We start from the raw sequence: 16,203 nt of genomic DNA on the forward strand, positions 1-16,203 counted from the left end.
GACACAGTTACTATTGGTCATAAATATTAAGAAATCAAATCCACCAAAGTGCTGTATGTAATCATATGATAACTAACGTCTAATAATTTTAGGACAAGGTGTTCATCAATGACACAAAATGTCAAATTATAATATGAGTGTAATAACCTTGACTAAAATTCAAAATTCAATTAGGTTTGGGGGCTAATGGAAAACAGCCTAGACCACACTGTGATCCCTTTGTCCAAAGGTTGCCAAAATAAACTTGCTTATTATTTGCTTCCAGCTTACTGACCTTTAGAAGGCACGCTCAATCAATCTGCCTTGCAATTAAATTGTCTTATTATCCAAATTCTTGCCTCATTCCAGGGGGGTAATAAAAATGAAGAACTCAGTGGAAGAATTTAATTGTTAACTTTATCAGAAGTAGACCACAGAAATAATAAAGTCCAGAGCTCAGACACTATCCATCACAGAACTAGAACAAAGTAGTCTACCATCCACAGGCTCTAGTCCCTATCTAGTACTCTGTGCTCACATACGGGGGCCTTTAGTTATCACTGCTCACAGTTACTACAGGGAGATTATATTCCACTTTTTACACTTACAAGCACTTAAGGCTGTTTTCCACTGATCTTCTTAGATTGGGTATGTTTTCTTTTTTTTCTGCACTCTTCTGATGATTCCCATGAGGGAGTCAGGCATATGTGGAGAGAGCCGGATGGCTGCTATTCAGCTACAGATTTAGCTGCATTCATCACTGATGTCCTAACACTACATGTAAGCAGACTTGTCACAACATAACACTCCTCACCGCCGTAAAACAGATTTACACCAGGCAGAATGCATTCATAATGGGACCTCCATTCTACTGTCCTATTTCACACCATTCACGAAGAGATTCAGTGTTCTGCTAACACACCAGAAATATAGGGGGAGCTGATTTAAATGCAAGGATGCTTTTTAGAGACGTTTTACTGCGAAGCCACCCGACAATGACTTGTGGGACAGAGAAAGCTTTTACATCAAGGTCACAGACCAAATGTTTTTCCTTGGAATGTTTCACTGTTACAGTCTTGATGAGAAAAACAGCTCTCCTCAAACAGGGGTGCCATTTCTCTCCATCTTGGGGGCATTATTTGAAATAAACAGCTAACAAAAAACAGACATAAGTGCTCGGCAAGTCAGCATTTAGTTTTGGTCAAACATGCAGTGTAGTCTAATACAATGCAAGACAAGAAGATCTAACAGAATGCAAAAAAATTCTTACATAGAGATAATAAGCATTGGCATGATGCGTTCATCGAGATCATCATGATCTATGGTGACCCATGGTCAGACCTTGTCAAGCTACAATTTTTCAAGATCTCCAGTTCTAATCTACTAATATCACCATCATTATCATCAAGAGCATTTTAAAAATTAGGTTAAATACACAAGCATCAAGAGTCATACTTGCATACATTCAGATTTAGTCCCATACCAGAGCAACCACCTTCCACACAGAGGTTGAGCATGTTCCACTAAAGGTCACTGTTAAAAGCAATGAATCATTTATAGGCTCTTAAGCCTGATAAGTGCTCCTTGTGGCTGGACTGGAATGATATCCATATATCTGTGTGAAAGATCCCACAACTCAATGCAGAGAACTGTCTCTTTCACTTGCTTGCTCACTCTCTCTCTATCTTTCATGTACACACACAAAATTGCATATGTTCACACCAGCTAAACTCTGATCCTCTAAATCTCCACTGCAGAGATAAATCAAACAGAAATCAAATCAGCCTATCACAAATCCCTGGATCCAAAGATAAGTCACTGCAGCAATTTTGGGTCCAACTGATTCCAAAAGTACGAGTTGTAAACATTTACTGAGGATACTTCACTTTGGCCAAGGACATGTGGAAAAAGAGAAAAGAAAAATGTCTCTGTGTGTGTGTGTGTGTGTTTGTGTGTGTGTGTGTAATTATTATAGCATTAATACGGATGGATGGATGGATGGATGGATGGATAGATATAATATTTAAATGATGCTTAAAATGAGCATTCAAGTTCAGTCCAGTTCTCTAGAGTACAGTGATTTAGTCTGTCCTGAAAGTAAGGAGGTCAATGGACTTGCCACCTGTTGCAAAAGCTGGTCACAGTTTGTAGGCACAAAAGCGGGTCTCAGTTTGTAGGTTAGTTTTACTTGATTGCCTAAGCAGACTGAAGTGAACGAGATAACCAAAAGAAGAGGAAAACACCATATTTCTGTCCTACAGAGAGGGAGAGATCAAAGAAGTCCTCAATGAACAAACTACTTTCTGCTAAACATATGCCAGATTTGCTTTCTCCAATGATAAAAAAAAGCAAAATGATCAATGTGAAGACAAAAGAAGTTTGTCTCTTACTTGACAGGTTTCAGTGAATTGGGTGTGCTACTGAGGACATTAGGTGTGGTGACAACAGCATGGTTCGCTCTATCTGGTAGCCCCTACCAGGAGCTACTCTTCTCTCTTCCTACAGGGTCCGACAGAGACGCACCAGTGAAGGACCCTGATCATCTCTGCAACTCAGCTACATCACTCAATTCACCGAGAGATCTGTGTCCCTTTGAAAGGTCACGTTCTTAAACTCATTCCACATATCTCATTCATGTCCTCATGGCATGGCACTCATAACCTTCAAAATGAACAAAAAGATCATACAAATTCTTTGAAGATAAAGAAAGACTGACAGTATGGAAACGCTGTGACAATGCCATTGTGCTACATGCCTCACAGGTATGGATTAAGTTAGTTTAACAGAGATAATCCCTCCATTTTACTCCATTGTGGTCATGTCAACAGCCTCTGATCACATCTAAAGCAGAGAAAAAGATAAAGGCAGACCCAGAGACAATCCACTTTAACAATACTCACACTGAAAAACATGCCCATTCCAATACAACACAACAGTCTTTGTCCCTCTGTCACCACATAGATGCTGCTGTCACACAAACACAAGAGTCTACTGCCCCCAAACTGCAATCCAGTTACAGCTAAGTGCCTCGGCATGCAGGGGTTGTTACGACATATGTTGAGATGCTTCCCCGACAGTTTAATCCACCAGGCGAATAAAACAAATCTTCCGACTGATCAGATAGGAACAGAGATGCCTGTGGAGAGAATACTTAGTCTGAATACAGTCTGAATGTCCTATTGCGCAGATTCAGTAATGACAATATATCAACAATGAGCATTCAGCAATGTCCTATGTTGTGAGAGGGTAACTGAAATAATATTTGCCAGACCTAAGCCTTGAATTAAACAGCCCATTTGCCAGTTTACTACAGTACGTTATTTATCCCAATCAACCCTAAGGGAAACAGTGTGGAAATACACACTGATTTTTAGCTATGCATCAGCATCAAGGGAAGCATACACCTCCCCCCACACCCCACCAACCACCCCCCCCCTCCCTATCTCTCTCTCTCTCTCTCTCTCTCTCTCTCTCTCGTCAGCTCTTTGGGATGTGTGTGGGATCAGCTAATCCAAAGGCAATGACCACCCTGGATCAGTGAAATCTCCTGTGTTGTTCTCAGTGCCCTACACTATCACTGCAGTGAGGGTCATCATGCACCATTCCCCACAGTCATCCTGACCAGCACACCAAGTCGAGATGAGCAATCTTTTAGTGCCTAACTGCTCTAAATTAACAGCCCACAGGGCCTCACCCCTGCAATAACAACAGAGAAATTCAATGCTTTCTGGGACAGAGCAAAAGAACATCTGGTGATAAGACTGGTAAACTGCTCCTCCAGCACTAAAATGAGTTTATTTTAACTGGAATATCTTCGATAAATGAACATGACTGAAAATTCTTTATGTCTTTCAGGACATTGCAGATATCACAGATTATGTCTGTCAAAGCCATTGCTGAAAACCCTTTGTCATAGTCCAGCACAGTCCTAAATTTGTGCTCATAAAATTGTGTGTAATTTTCTCCATAGTATTTAAACACACGGATGCAAGCTACAAAAAAAGAAGATAAACAGTAGTCAAAGATGCACATATCTATCCATTATGAAGACAACTGGTACAAAAAAACAACGTGAAAATTCTGAGTGAAAAATGCTGGACACTGGCTGAGATTAAAGGTACACAGGGGCAGCAGATTATATATTGATTCCACTTCTTTTGTCTTTCCTTTCTGTCTTTTGCACAGGCTTGGGGAGAGCAGAGGCATCCCACTGTAATTTAAAACAGTCCATAAAAAAATCCACCATGCATTATTAACTATGACTGGAACAATGGAAAAAGGTGTAGGCAATGACTCAGTGGTAACAATTAAAAGGAATTTCTCAACAAAACAGGATTTATTCTCCTCCTACTCATTCCAAAAGGAATGTATGAAGTCATGAACTCTGTACACACACAGTTTACTCCCATACACCCTGCAAAAGATCTCTCTTAGAAATTCCAGGAGCTCCTGACATTTCCTGAAAGTTCACAGAACGTTCGACACGGGTAGGAAACACGTGTGATTCCAAGGATGCATTTTAGAAATGTCACCCTCATCATTACATCCATCTTGTGTCCTTTTTTTCCAAGAATGGCATTCTAAACTCTGCTTTTCACAAACAAATATCCCCTGCCTTTGCAAGGCATAAATGACTAATTCTCACTCAATGACAGACTGTCACCTTGTTTCTCTGAAACCTCCACTGAGTGCTGGTCTCCAGCAGGGCCCAAGTCATGCAGCCTCCTCTGGAGCTGTCATGTGGGGCCTTAGTTGCAGTCAGGTAACAGGCAGCAGGGAATCGAGAACAGAATGGACTCATATTTCCACTGGCTCTCCACATGACCCTGTCACCCATCCCAGCATGGTAACTAAGACAAAGGTTCATTCATGCCTCTGCTGACTGATGAAGTGCCGAACAAGCAATGTCATTTTCATAACATCACTGTCACTATTCAATATCTCTTCAGCGAAGTGAGTATTGGGCTGGCTGACAAACTGAGGTAAAGGCAATCATTAAATCAGAAGGCCTTGAATGACTTAAAGCAAGTTACAGAGAGTAACAAAACTGAGCATAAGGATTATTGCTGGACATAAAGAGTCTTGTGTGTGAATAAACAGAGGCCTTGGGAACTGCAAAGTGGTACACCGTGAGTGACCAAAACATTAGTCTTTTTTCAGGAAGTTTGTATACATCAGCATGACGTGTGCATGCTCCACAGACTACTCATATTGCCTAGACTGGAAGAAAAAACAAATTCCCTCTAACATTGGTTCCCTCTAACACTGGTTCCCTCTAACACTGGTTCCCTCTAACACTGGAAGCTCTAATGTTCCCTTCAGCTGAGTCCAATGAGAATGTCATGTCCTGACCTGGTTGTGAGTGATGTAACCTGAGTGGGACAGAACTCACGCCCACAACACCAAAACAACAGCAAAGGCATGCTCGGGTGAGATATAGAAAGTGCATCATTTTATTTAGCGAGTGTGTGCATTTTTTTAGTGAGCATGTGTATGTCTTCCTACAAGCACACGGGAGTACAGTATGGAAAACTTGGCTAATTTTCAAATTGCTCACTTGTCCTCGGCCCACCCTTAACATTATATCAATAATCATATTTCAGACCAGACCACACACACACACACACACACACACACACAAGGACAACACCAGCAGACACAGATCCTTCCTCTGACATCACTGAAATAATCAGCGTTAATGCGAGCTCGTACCAGAGTGCTACAGTGAGCATTAATAACAGTGGGGCTCCTTCCCTCAGGGGATCCTGCAATCGCAGTGCTGTTACGAATGCTTAATTGGCAGATTTCGCAACATACAATACAGCCCCATGCTAATCTTAGCTTGCAGCCAGTCTGTGGAGAAATTGAAACACCAGTTTGACCATTCAAACTCATTCACAATCCATTGAGAACAAGCACCAAACAGCGTTTAAAAACATTCCATCGCTGAACATTAAAATTACTACGGGTCGTAAGTCAAGAAAAGCAACACCTGCAGACAAATCACGCTTGAGCGTGTGTGGAAGGAGGAAAATACACACCTGTATGCCACATGGTAGAAGGGGTGTCGTGGGTAAGCAATGGAATCAGAAGAGCTGGGCTGGCTCCACATGTTTACTGCAGGTCTGTTTGGCTACTCCGCTGTGCTATGCTGTGCTGTGCTGTGCTGCTGCTGATGCTGCAGACGTGCACTACCGCTCTCCCAGAGTTTCATTTAAAAGTGCTTCCCGCTCATGGGCTCTCCCACTCTGGGAGGAATGGGGGGAGATTGGAGCAGTATATTCTTACAGACACACACGCATAAACACACATACAAGCACCCATCAACACACACACGGGCACGCACGCACACACAAAGAGCAAACTCTCTTGCACACCTGACGCTGTCCAGGAACACTTGCATGCAACTCCCACACAGGATGGACAAGGGAGCAGTAAATCATTTTTGAAAATCTAACTAAAAGGATTCGGGCTACATATGTACACAGATATACGCACTCCAAAACAGACACAAATTCCCCAACACACATAAACTCTCACACACTCATACATGCACAAACACACACACAAACACACTCACTCTCCAAAACAAACACCCACTGATGCACATTGACAACGACGAGAGCAAAGAACAGGGGAGGGGAATATGGGGAGTGGGGTGTAGAGAAAGAGACAGAAGGGAGGGGACAGGGAAAAGAGGAAGCAGTAAATGGAAAACAATGAGGGGAGATAGCAGATACATGGGGCACAGTGTTGACAGGGTGAGACAGAGATACACAAAACAGAGCATGGAAAAAAGAAAGAGACAGACAGTGAGAAAGTCAGACAGAGGGGGAGAGAGAGAGAGAGAGAGAGAGAGAGAATGAGATAACAAGAGAACAAGACAGAGACCCTTACTCCTCCAAAAACAGCAGCCGTCATTTGGCAGCTGTCCATTATCTCACAAGACTGCTTACAGGCCTTGCAAATGAAGACTGAGGCTGCAGGTGAATCATGATTCCAGCTCTGGAAGCATGTCTTTAGCACCTCCCCACTCTTCTGTCTGACCTAAACACACAGACCCTGAACCCAACCTCTGAGCACCCATGTCCAATGACAGTCTTCTTTACACTGTAGACTTCACAAGAGTCAATCAGGTCCTTTGCCTTTGGACAATCAATCATGTCACTTACAATACTACAGCAGACTTCCATGTTCAGCACTACAGTCAACACAGATTGAAAGAAAACAGACTACAGAAAGGAAGATAAGCAGACAAGCTCATCTGCTAGAGGTCTGAAGGACATTTAATCATTCACATAGTTAACAGCTGGCATGCACCTGAGTGAGTGATTAAAACCATTAACCACACGCTCAGCCTATTGATACTAGGGAACCTTGAACTGTTACCAAAGGGGATGTGACAGTTACCACAGTAAGTGCCTATACAGACAAAGAGAGGTTCTGTTGCCATAACTCCCACATATCCTCCTATAAAGTGTGGTTTCTTTTCACAGTGTAGCATGTCATCTCAGAATGCATGTGCATGCATCTGTATATAAGCTCCTAATCCAAGTTTTCCTCAAGCACATGTTTATCCCACTTATTTATGTAAAGCCTTTTCTTCTCCCAACCTCAACCCGACCAGCGGTCACGCGTAAAGATGACACTTGCCGTTTGCAGGATCTTGTGGCAATTGGTGTATTATTTCCTTATTCTCACATCCTGTTTAAGCTGTTGCCAGCTCTCAAAGCTGGAAAAGCTTGCTTTACAATGCAGCACCATGCATGAATGCAATTTCATGAGTGGTTCATACGGATGTCTCCTGAAGCACTTTCTACCTCCCCTTCACTCCATCTCTTCACCATAATTAGCATGGTCTCCTCTCCCGTCCCCTTCCTTAGAAACACAGCACCCACATAATCTCATTCAGAGAATAGGAGGGCATTTAAGGAAGCTCAATCGATAACGTAGAATACATTTCCATGCTACATTAAATGCTTAAGAAATAACGAAATGATGTTTGTTTAGGGAGTGAATTGTGTTTCGGTGACTGATGTTAATCTTGTTTTCTGAAAATCTTGCAGCTCTTTTAAGCAGAGGTTTGCGCTGGTTTACCAGACAAAACAGCTGTCAGAACAGCCAGAAGGCATTTTTGTGGTGGTGTCATTTGTCAGTGCCAGAAATGATCTGTGCACCTGGGTAGTGACGTGACAGCCACAGAGTGGAAATGAATCATCTGACAGTGATATTCTGCTCACAGCACCCTGTGACGTATCTCTCTCTCTTTCCCTCTCTCTCTCTCTCTCTTTCCCACTTTCCCTCTCTCTCTGTGTGTCCATACAGCCTCATTATATGTGCAAATTAATGCACACAAGTGTATAAGATGACTTTTTTCTCATTCTTTAACTCTCAAACTGCTTCACAATTCCCAGTAGCTTTTTTATTTCAGCAACTCTCACTGACAAAGTTTTGGGACAAAAGGATGTCGAATCTACAATCTTGATGGAAAGATGCAGGCCATCTTTCTTCAATGATTTAGATAACCAGTTAGGAATTTTATCTAAATAACTTGTAAGGATGCTAGAAATTTGAAGAATAATCCAGTTTGTCTAAATTAATCCCAACAAATATCTCTATTGCACAAGTTTTACATATAAACTGCACTGACTGAGCAAAGTGTAAAACACTCAAACAGTTACAGACCATTTCCATGGAGAAGTCAAAGACTGAATGTTTGAAATCACTATTCGAGACATGTCCTCTTTCGCATATAAAGCAATATGCAAAATATACAGGACAGAAATCTATTTCCAAATGCATGAACCAATTTATATTCATCCTATAGTGTCAGCTACTACAAAAACTTGAAATTCCTCAATATATGGTCAGAAATTAAAGTAGCATCCTGAAACATTACCAAAAATCAATTTAGCTCAGAAAAAATGAAGTCGAGTCAATGCAAAGGCTGGGGCATTGTGCAACCAGCGAAAGACCACCTAGTAATGCACTGAGAGTGTGACACTTTTGCCAAACCAAAGCACATTCACTATGAAGGCTATCAATGACTTTTCCCTCTACTCAAAGAAATCTGAGTACTGTCGCATACAGACTTGCCAAATAGACAAATAAGGCCACACTCATGCCGTAAATTTCATTATAATCAAGCTCTACAAATAAATTTCATCATTCTGTTTATGACATTATTATTGTTGTTGTTGTTGTTGTTGTTATTAGTAGTAATACTAATAAGAACAATATAATAATAATAATAATAATAATAATAATAATAAGTAGTAGTAGTAGTAGTAGTAGTAGTATTAGTAGTATTAGTATTCGTATGACAACCCAAGGTGCTTTTGAAAGAATCAAAATCAGAACAGAGCAACTATGCAAGCAGTGAAATACAAGACAAGACAGAAACCAGGAATGGCGTCACGAGTCATGGAATCCATAGAGTTATGAAATTCTATAACTAACTGTGCAACTGCTGTTTTTAAAATGAGTAGGCTTTTATAAATGGTTGATTGTATCTGTAACCCAAGAAGTAACAACAAACAACAAAACTCTAGCTGCTGTCGTTCAATTTTAAGGACAAATCTAGTTGGTCAATCATAATCCCAAAACAGAAATACATTTTGACGTATTTTGACACAATTATCTTCCTATTATATTTAAGGAACTGATATAAAATTGAAAAAAAAAAATGCATTAACAGAATCATTTCTACCTCTTTGTGATATGTCCTCAGACGTGTCTCTGGTTTTCCTCCTGTCTGTTTAAATTACAATGCAATATGGACCAAAGAAGCAGCTTCTGCGGCAAACAACACCTTTTCCTCTACAAATCCTCTAATAAGTCCTCTCAGACTCCAGCTGCAATATCTAATCTAAGCGGTGTGGCGAGCTTTGTCACATTCAGAACTACCAACCACTTTTGACGTGACAAGAGGTAGATAGCAATGCTTCCGCCTCACGTGCCAAAAATATCCTGGTGTGGGTCCGTCCTTAGCCTTCCATAAAGAGTGAGGTGACCACTACTGATCTGACCTATGCTTGCCTCAACCCCTCACCATTCCCCAGCTACCTGCAGCTCTTTTGTGGGTGAGGGTGTGGAGTGCAGTGTCAGACTAGCAAATTAGTGCTGTTTCAGCCCACTCTGAGCCCCAACAGTCACCCAGAGTAACCCTGTCAGCACCTTCTCCACCTCCCCTGCGACGGAGCACTTTTCATGGATCGGGGGGAATGGCAGGGAGGATCATCCCCAATAAACGAATATAGGAGAAGGGTCTGAGAATGTCCCCCATCGCCACTACTTAGCTCTCAGGTTACAGAAGACATGCAGTCGGCTTCTCCGCCTCCTTACCAATCAGCATAAAGTCATGACCTTGGTTTCCGGATGCAACCAGAACCTTCCTGTCCTTATCTGAATTCTAACAACTTGAGCACCTGAATAATTGGAACAGGCTTGGGACAGCAGACAGCAGGTCTCTCAAAGAAACAGGACTGTCCAAAAACAACCTTTATGACCTATACTGCTCATTTAAAAGAAATGGAAAAAGTGTCAAAAATGCTGAGCCAATCAGCGCTTTCTCCTAAGTCAACAGAGACCAAGCCCAGTGTGGTGTGTGATGCGATTTGAGTGCTCAGACTCAAAGTCATGTGCTGTTAAAGATTCAACAGCATTCCCTGGTGGCTAATCCGAGAACAGCAGAGGAAGCAATGCTGTGAGCTGAGGCGTGTTCACACACACACACACACACACACACACACACACACACACAGACAGACAGACAGACAGACAGAGAGCAATGCAGAGAATGATTCATTCAGACAAAGATTACTTAATCCTCTTTCAGACATATCACTTGACTTTCATATTTAGTAAGATACTGTCATTGCCATAGCCTCAGGCTGTTTGTCCTCTGATGAGTCTTGTCTGGGTCAATCACTGAAGTATGTGCAGCAGCACTACTGGCCCTAAGGGAGCTAAAGACATGCATGCTGTGCTCATGATTACACACGTAAATTACAGTAATCTACGGCACCATTAGAACTTGCTCTACTGTCACAGTGTGGTCAGACTCACTGATATACTGTTTACCTCACACAAAGCTACTACTGTATTGTATCAGAGATACTTATTTCATTCAGGTAAAAATCAATAATGAATTAACCATGCACATCCTATCAGAGGAAAGCCGAACCTTTCTGCCTAGCACAGTGCACGCCTAAAGTTTGTCTCGCTTTATTGCTGCTACGTGTCAATGTGGTGATTTAACGTTAACTATCATAGAACTGCATTCCTTAAAGTCCAAATCATGAAAGATCTACATCAGCACAGGATGCAAACAGGAAGAGAGGTGCCTCCAAAGACACATAGCTTCACATCTTTGGTGCTTGTGCGCACTTGTGTACAGACAGAGACTGAGCCTGCTACACAGTAAGATGGATAAGTCCCAAGGACTGTGGCTTCCCGCAGCAGGAAATGAAGGTTTATTCTGGATGGTTTGCATCCCCAAAGACCACTGAGACAAATTCACTAACTGGCAATGACTCTGTAGGCTTTCAGGAATGCTTGATTTGCACTGGTCACCTGCATTCCCTCAACTTGAATCATCTGTCTGGTCTTATCAAGTAGTCACCACAGGGTAACAAAGATTAATCATTACAAATAAGCTACTACACTGTAGTTAAACTAGTTAAACAACTGCTATTCAAAAAATGGCACCATCATAAATTTTAGCAAGTAAGTACTAATTTCCACAAATTCTGACAACTGTTACTGTCAATAAAATTTTTGGGGAGATATTCTACACATTTATATATTTAGATATTCTACATTCATATGAATATGTAAAACTGCTATAAAAGTCATTGACATACAAAATATATTGCAAAAAAGAAGAAACTGAATAAATACAACTGACAGAGTTACTACAGTAAGTAAGATTTAAAATTTAAACAAAGACTATTCATATCTGAATGGGCACAGATGGGAGGGTATGTTTCAGCATTGGAATTTCCTTTTCCAGCACAATAAAGCATGGAAACCACATGCAGAGATTCTTGTCATGGTCTGAATAGCATAATCCCACACTTCTAAATCAAATATCACAAAGTCTGGAGTAAAGAACAACAGACATTGTTTACAACTTGAGCAGGGACACCCAATGCTTATCCTAGACACTCAGAATTCTTTATAGAATTCTATATATATTCTTACTCTCACCGGTGTGAGGGTGAAGCAGATCTCCATTTTATGAAAAATAAAAAAGAGAAGAAAAAAAACCTCTTAGCAATGTTCTTTTGTCTATTATGGAGAGAAAGCATTAAAGGATCTATTTTCTATGTTTAATACCTCCAAATAAAATGAATGAGCCCCTGTAAGGGGGACTCTAAAAACAGTGCTTTGGATGTTCCATTTTACTGATGTGAAAAGTTTAAAATAACAGTGAAAGTAACAGTAAAAATGCCTTATCTGTTCTTTTCTTTTCATCATCTAGAAGTACTACCAGACAGACTATATTATACCCTGTAGAACCACATTTCCTGTTCTAAAAACATTAACATAACCATTTCCATATGACCTACTCTTCATACACCTCAAAACCAGTACCTTTCCTCCTCTGCCAAGCTCTCAACCGCCTCTTCCCCAGCGGCCTCCAGTTCAACCTGGACGGTCTCACGCTGAGCGTCCAGTTTGGCTGCGCAGCCCAACGGCAGACAGCTACAACAGGTCCCCATGGTTGCACTAGCATGGCCGTCGCACTGAGAGTCGCTTTGCCTTGCGTTTTGTTCTCTCTCTGAAGACTCTTCCATGCCGTATAAAACACATCATTAAACTAGGTTCATCTCTGGCGCAAATGTTAATGTATTCATTGAAGGCTCCGGGGTTAAATATCACAAGGCAAACTGGGTCTGATGGAATGCCCTCTATGTCCCAGTGCAAGACACAGCCATCCACTGTGTCACACTTTCAATCCTTTCTTTGTTGTCTTGCCCCATACAGTGTACAGTTATTACCCCAGTCCCATTTGTTTCCAACACCAGAAACAATGTGTTCTTAAACTGGCATTTCTACCATCTGTCTTACTGGATGTGATGGTACTGGTACACTTCTGGTGTTTGGCTCATGGCTCACTGTGACAAACTATTAGCATGTTTGGACAGCCTGGATGCACTGTCACAGTCTTCTACTAGTTGTGTAACATTTAATGCATTAAAATGGTTACCTAAGTAATCAGATCTCCTCCAAGGAAGTTACACAAATCATAGTAATAATGCAAAATCAAATGTTTATAATTCAGAGACTGTTGAACATCCAGTATAATTTCTTAAAATAAACTATTCATGTTGAATGCAGCAAATTCTTTAGAAGCACTGTGTCTTTTTTTGTTTTTGTTGTGTGTGTATGTGCTTGTGTGTGTGTGTGTGTGTGTGTGTGTGTTTCTGGGCAGCGTGGTCTACTGCAGTTGCACTGCGCACGACTTCCACAGCAAAAGGAAATCATTAAGTAGTCTTGTCACAGAGAAGACCTGCCTCCGCCTCCAAGAAAACGCAGCATAATCACTTTATCCCATATTCTCCTCACACAGGGGGAGAGGTCCAGGAAATCACGCAAGCACAAACATACTGTCTCATGTCATATTATCCTTATACCGAGGAACAACAGTAAGATCAAACATAAGTCCTTAATACCCTAAGACACCTCTGAACCACTACAACCCTGATACAAATCTACAACAAACCCACCTTAAGTCATCACAGGACAGAAATTACGGTAAAACACAAAAACACAGAAATGAAGCCTTTTTCTGTAAAACTAGGTGATATAGCCAGACATCTGAAGGTAGTACCTTAAAAAAGCAGAAACAGACAGCTATAGTTCTTGTGTTGTCGCAGTGAGGGACAGAGGTGCCTGGATGTTGACATTGACAAGCACATTCACTGATTGCAGCCTCTCACATAAAAGAGACAGATTAGAGAGTTTTTGTTAAGACAGCCAATCATAGCAAAGAGGACAACAAAGACAGGAACCAAGCCCTCAATTTGGGTAATGTCAGATGAAGGTCAAACACAATCATGATGTAAGGAATGACTGTACACTAACATAAAAAGGTCTGACCGCAAAACCACACATGTACACATGCTTAAAATTTATAACAAGCCATGCAAATGGCAATTCCGTACAAATGTCTATACACTGACAGCAGTAAGTCAGAAGTCACCAACCCTAAAAATCTACAGATGATTCTTAGAGTTCAGCGGGGCTGCAGTAAGAGGTTGATGGATACACGATGGGCATTACATATGTAATGGGCAGTCATGTTTGTTACGGTCTGATTCTTACATGCCACCTTCTAGAGAGCCAGTAGAACTGAACAAAGTGAATGCGAAAGTGAGCCAGTGAACAAAAGTCCTGCAGAAAATGGTCAGCCTGCCTGCTTCATTTGCTCATGGCTACAACTCACCTCACATGATTACCACCTTAATCAACTTATAATTTGACAAAGCAAGGGCATACCAATAGAATATTACTGGGCAATAACCGAGAGGAAAAAAAGCAAGGTGTGGACAGGTCACTCTTGTGGAGGGCACTGCATAGGCAAAGCCAAGTGATTGATATTCAGGGACAAAGTCCTCTATGGTGTTTGTCTTCATCACCTCTGGTACTGCACTCTCGAAGATATGTGATGCCAAATCAATCAACCCCACCTTCAAGGAGCAACACAGAGCTAATTAAGAAATTCATTGTAGCCCAGTCTGGCACGATCTTACATAGCGCCCCCCCCCCCCAAAAGCCCACTAGAGTAAAATCACAAACCTCCCTATCTGTCACATCTCAGTGTCATTTACTGTGAGCTGGACAGAGGCAGAAGACATACATCTTAACAACTCTGGGAGCCTCCTAATCCTAACCATAGTCTATGTATTATTTTGTGCTGGTGTCATGTAGTCTGCTAGCCCTGCCCTCCTTCCCCTTAAGCCAGCATATATTGTCAGTCAGGTGCATATGTATTTGTGAACAGAAATAAGTAAATAGCAGACTTCCCAAGGTGTTAAGTCACTTAACACTACTCAACAAATGCAGTGGCTACCACTACACACTCTGAAGAAAGTGGTTTGCCAGCCTCATGCATTGAAACTGAGGTAGCTGTGATGTGATGAAGGGACTTACAAGGTTATGGTGACTTGGATACTCCACACTAGGGTGATAAAAGGACCAAATTAAAAAAAAAAAAAAAGATAAATAAATGAATGAACTCATGAACTACTATGAATATGAGTAGTTTTAAAGCACTCTAACAATGTGGTAGTAGTACAATTCTACTTTACAAACCATTGTTCTTAAACTACTATGTGAAACCATGACCAAAAAAAGAAAAACATTTCAGCATATTTCTCAAAACTAAAATCTTTCAGGCAGTTTTTAACGTTTCCTCCACTCATTTTAAGCCAACACTAACATGCTCAAGAGTAAAGTACAGGAACCTTAAATCACTATTTCAATAAGGTGAAATCTAACAGCCTTGATCAATATAAATAAAGCAGAGGACGAAGCTTCCGCCAATGAAAACATCATTTCAACGCAACCCTTCCTTTCTACATATTTTTTTCTCAGGACAACAGAGTGCAAATCAGAGGAAAGCCAAACTCATACCAGCAGTAAGATGAGCAGATTTATTGAAACTAAAAGGTTAAAGGTTACCACAGACCTTTCCAAGTTTGCTCTCTAAAAGGCTTGGAAACGCACATATGCACATGAGAACAGTGAAGCATGGAGCTGCTCAGTCGGCAAAAAGAGCGCTCCATTAGTAGAGACAGGAGATTAACGCCTGTGGGGATCTAAACTCTCTTTAATCACCATTTAAAGTGTTTTGCTTCTACTCTCCTGAAACATCTTATGCCTAATTAACTCATTGTGCCCTAAAAACTGCAGATGCAAAGAGCAGACAAAAACCAATTAGAAAAATGGGGTAGGAGGAGCAAAGACCTCATTCTAAAGAAAGAGGAATAAAAATACGACACATTAACATATTTTCAAAAACTATTGTTCATGCTGGCGAACTAATGCAGGAATATGAGACCGTGTGGCCAGACAGCGTAGTTCTCCAGTCTCAGAGAAACACAACACTTCCATCACCACTCCTGAGGGATGTAAACCCAAAAGACAAAAAGGATATTGTCTCAATAGTGCACCATTGTATCTCAGTGCCTTGTGGGAGCTATAGAATTGCACTTG

At 41.2% G+C, this 16,203-nt stretch overlaps 1 protein-coding gene across 1 annotated transcript in view; it reads right to left on the reverse strand.

Annotated features, from left to right (window-relative positions):
* The window catches only part of plekha7b (pleckstrin homology domain containing, family A member 7b), a 69,632-nt gene that overhangs the window by 48,109 nt on the left and 5,320 nt on the right, over positions 1-16,203 (reverse strand). The gene's annotated exons all lie outside the window — the stretch shown is intronic.

The sequence above is a fragment of the Chanos chanos genome, chromosome 2, assembly GCF_902362185.1.
Source record: "Chanos chanos chromosome 2, fChaCha1.1, whole genome shotgun sequence".
Classification (NCBI taxonomy): Eukaryota; Metazoa; Chordata; class Actinopteri; order Gonorynchiformes; family Chanidae; genus Chanos; species Chanos chanos.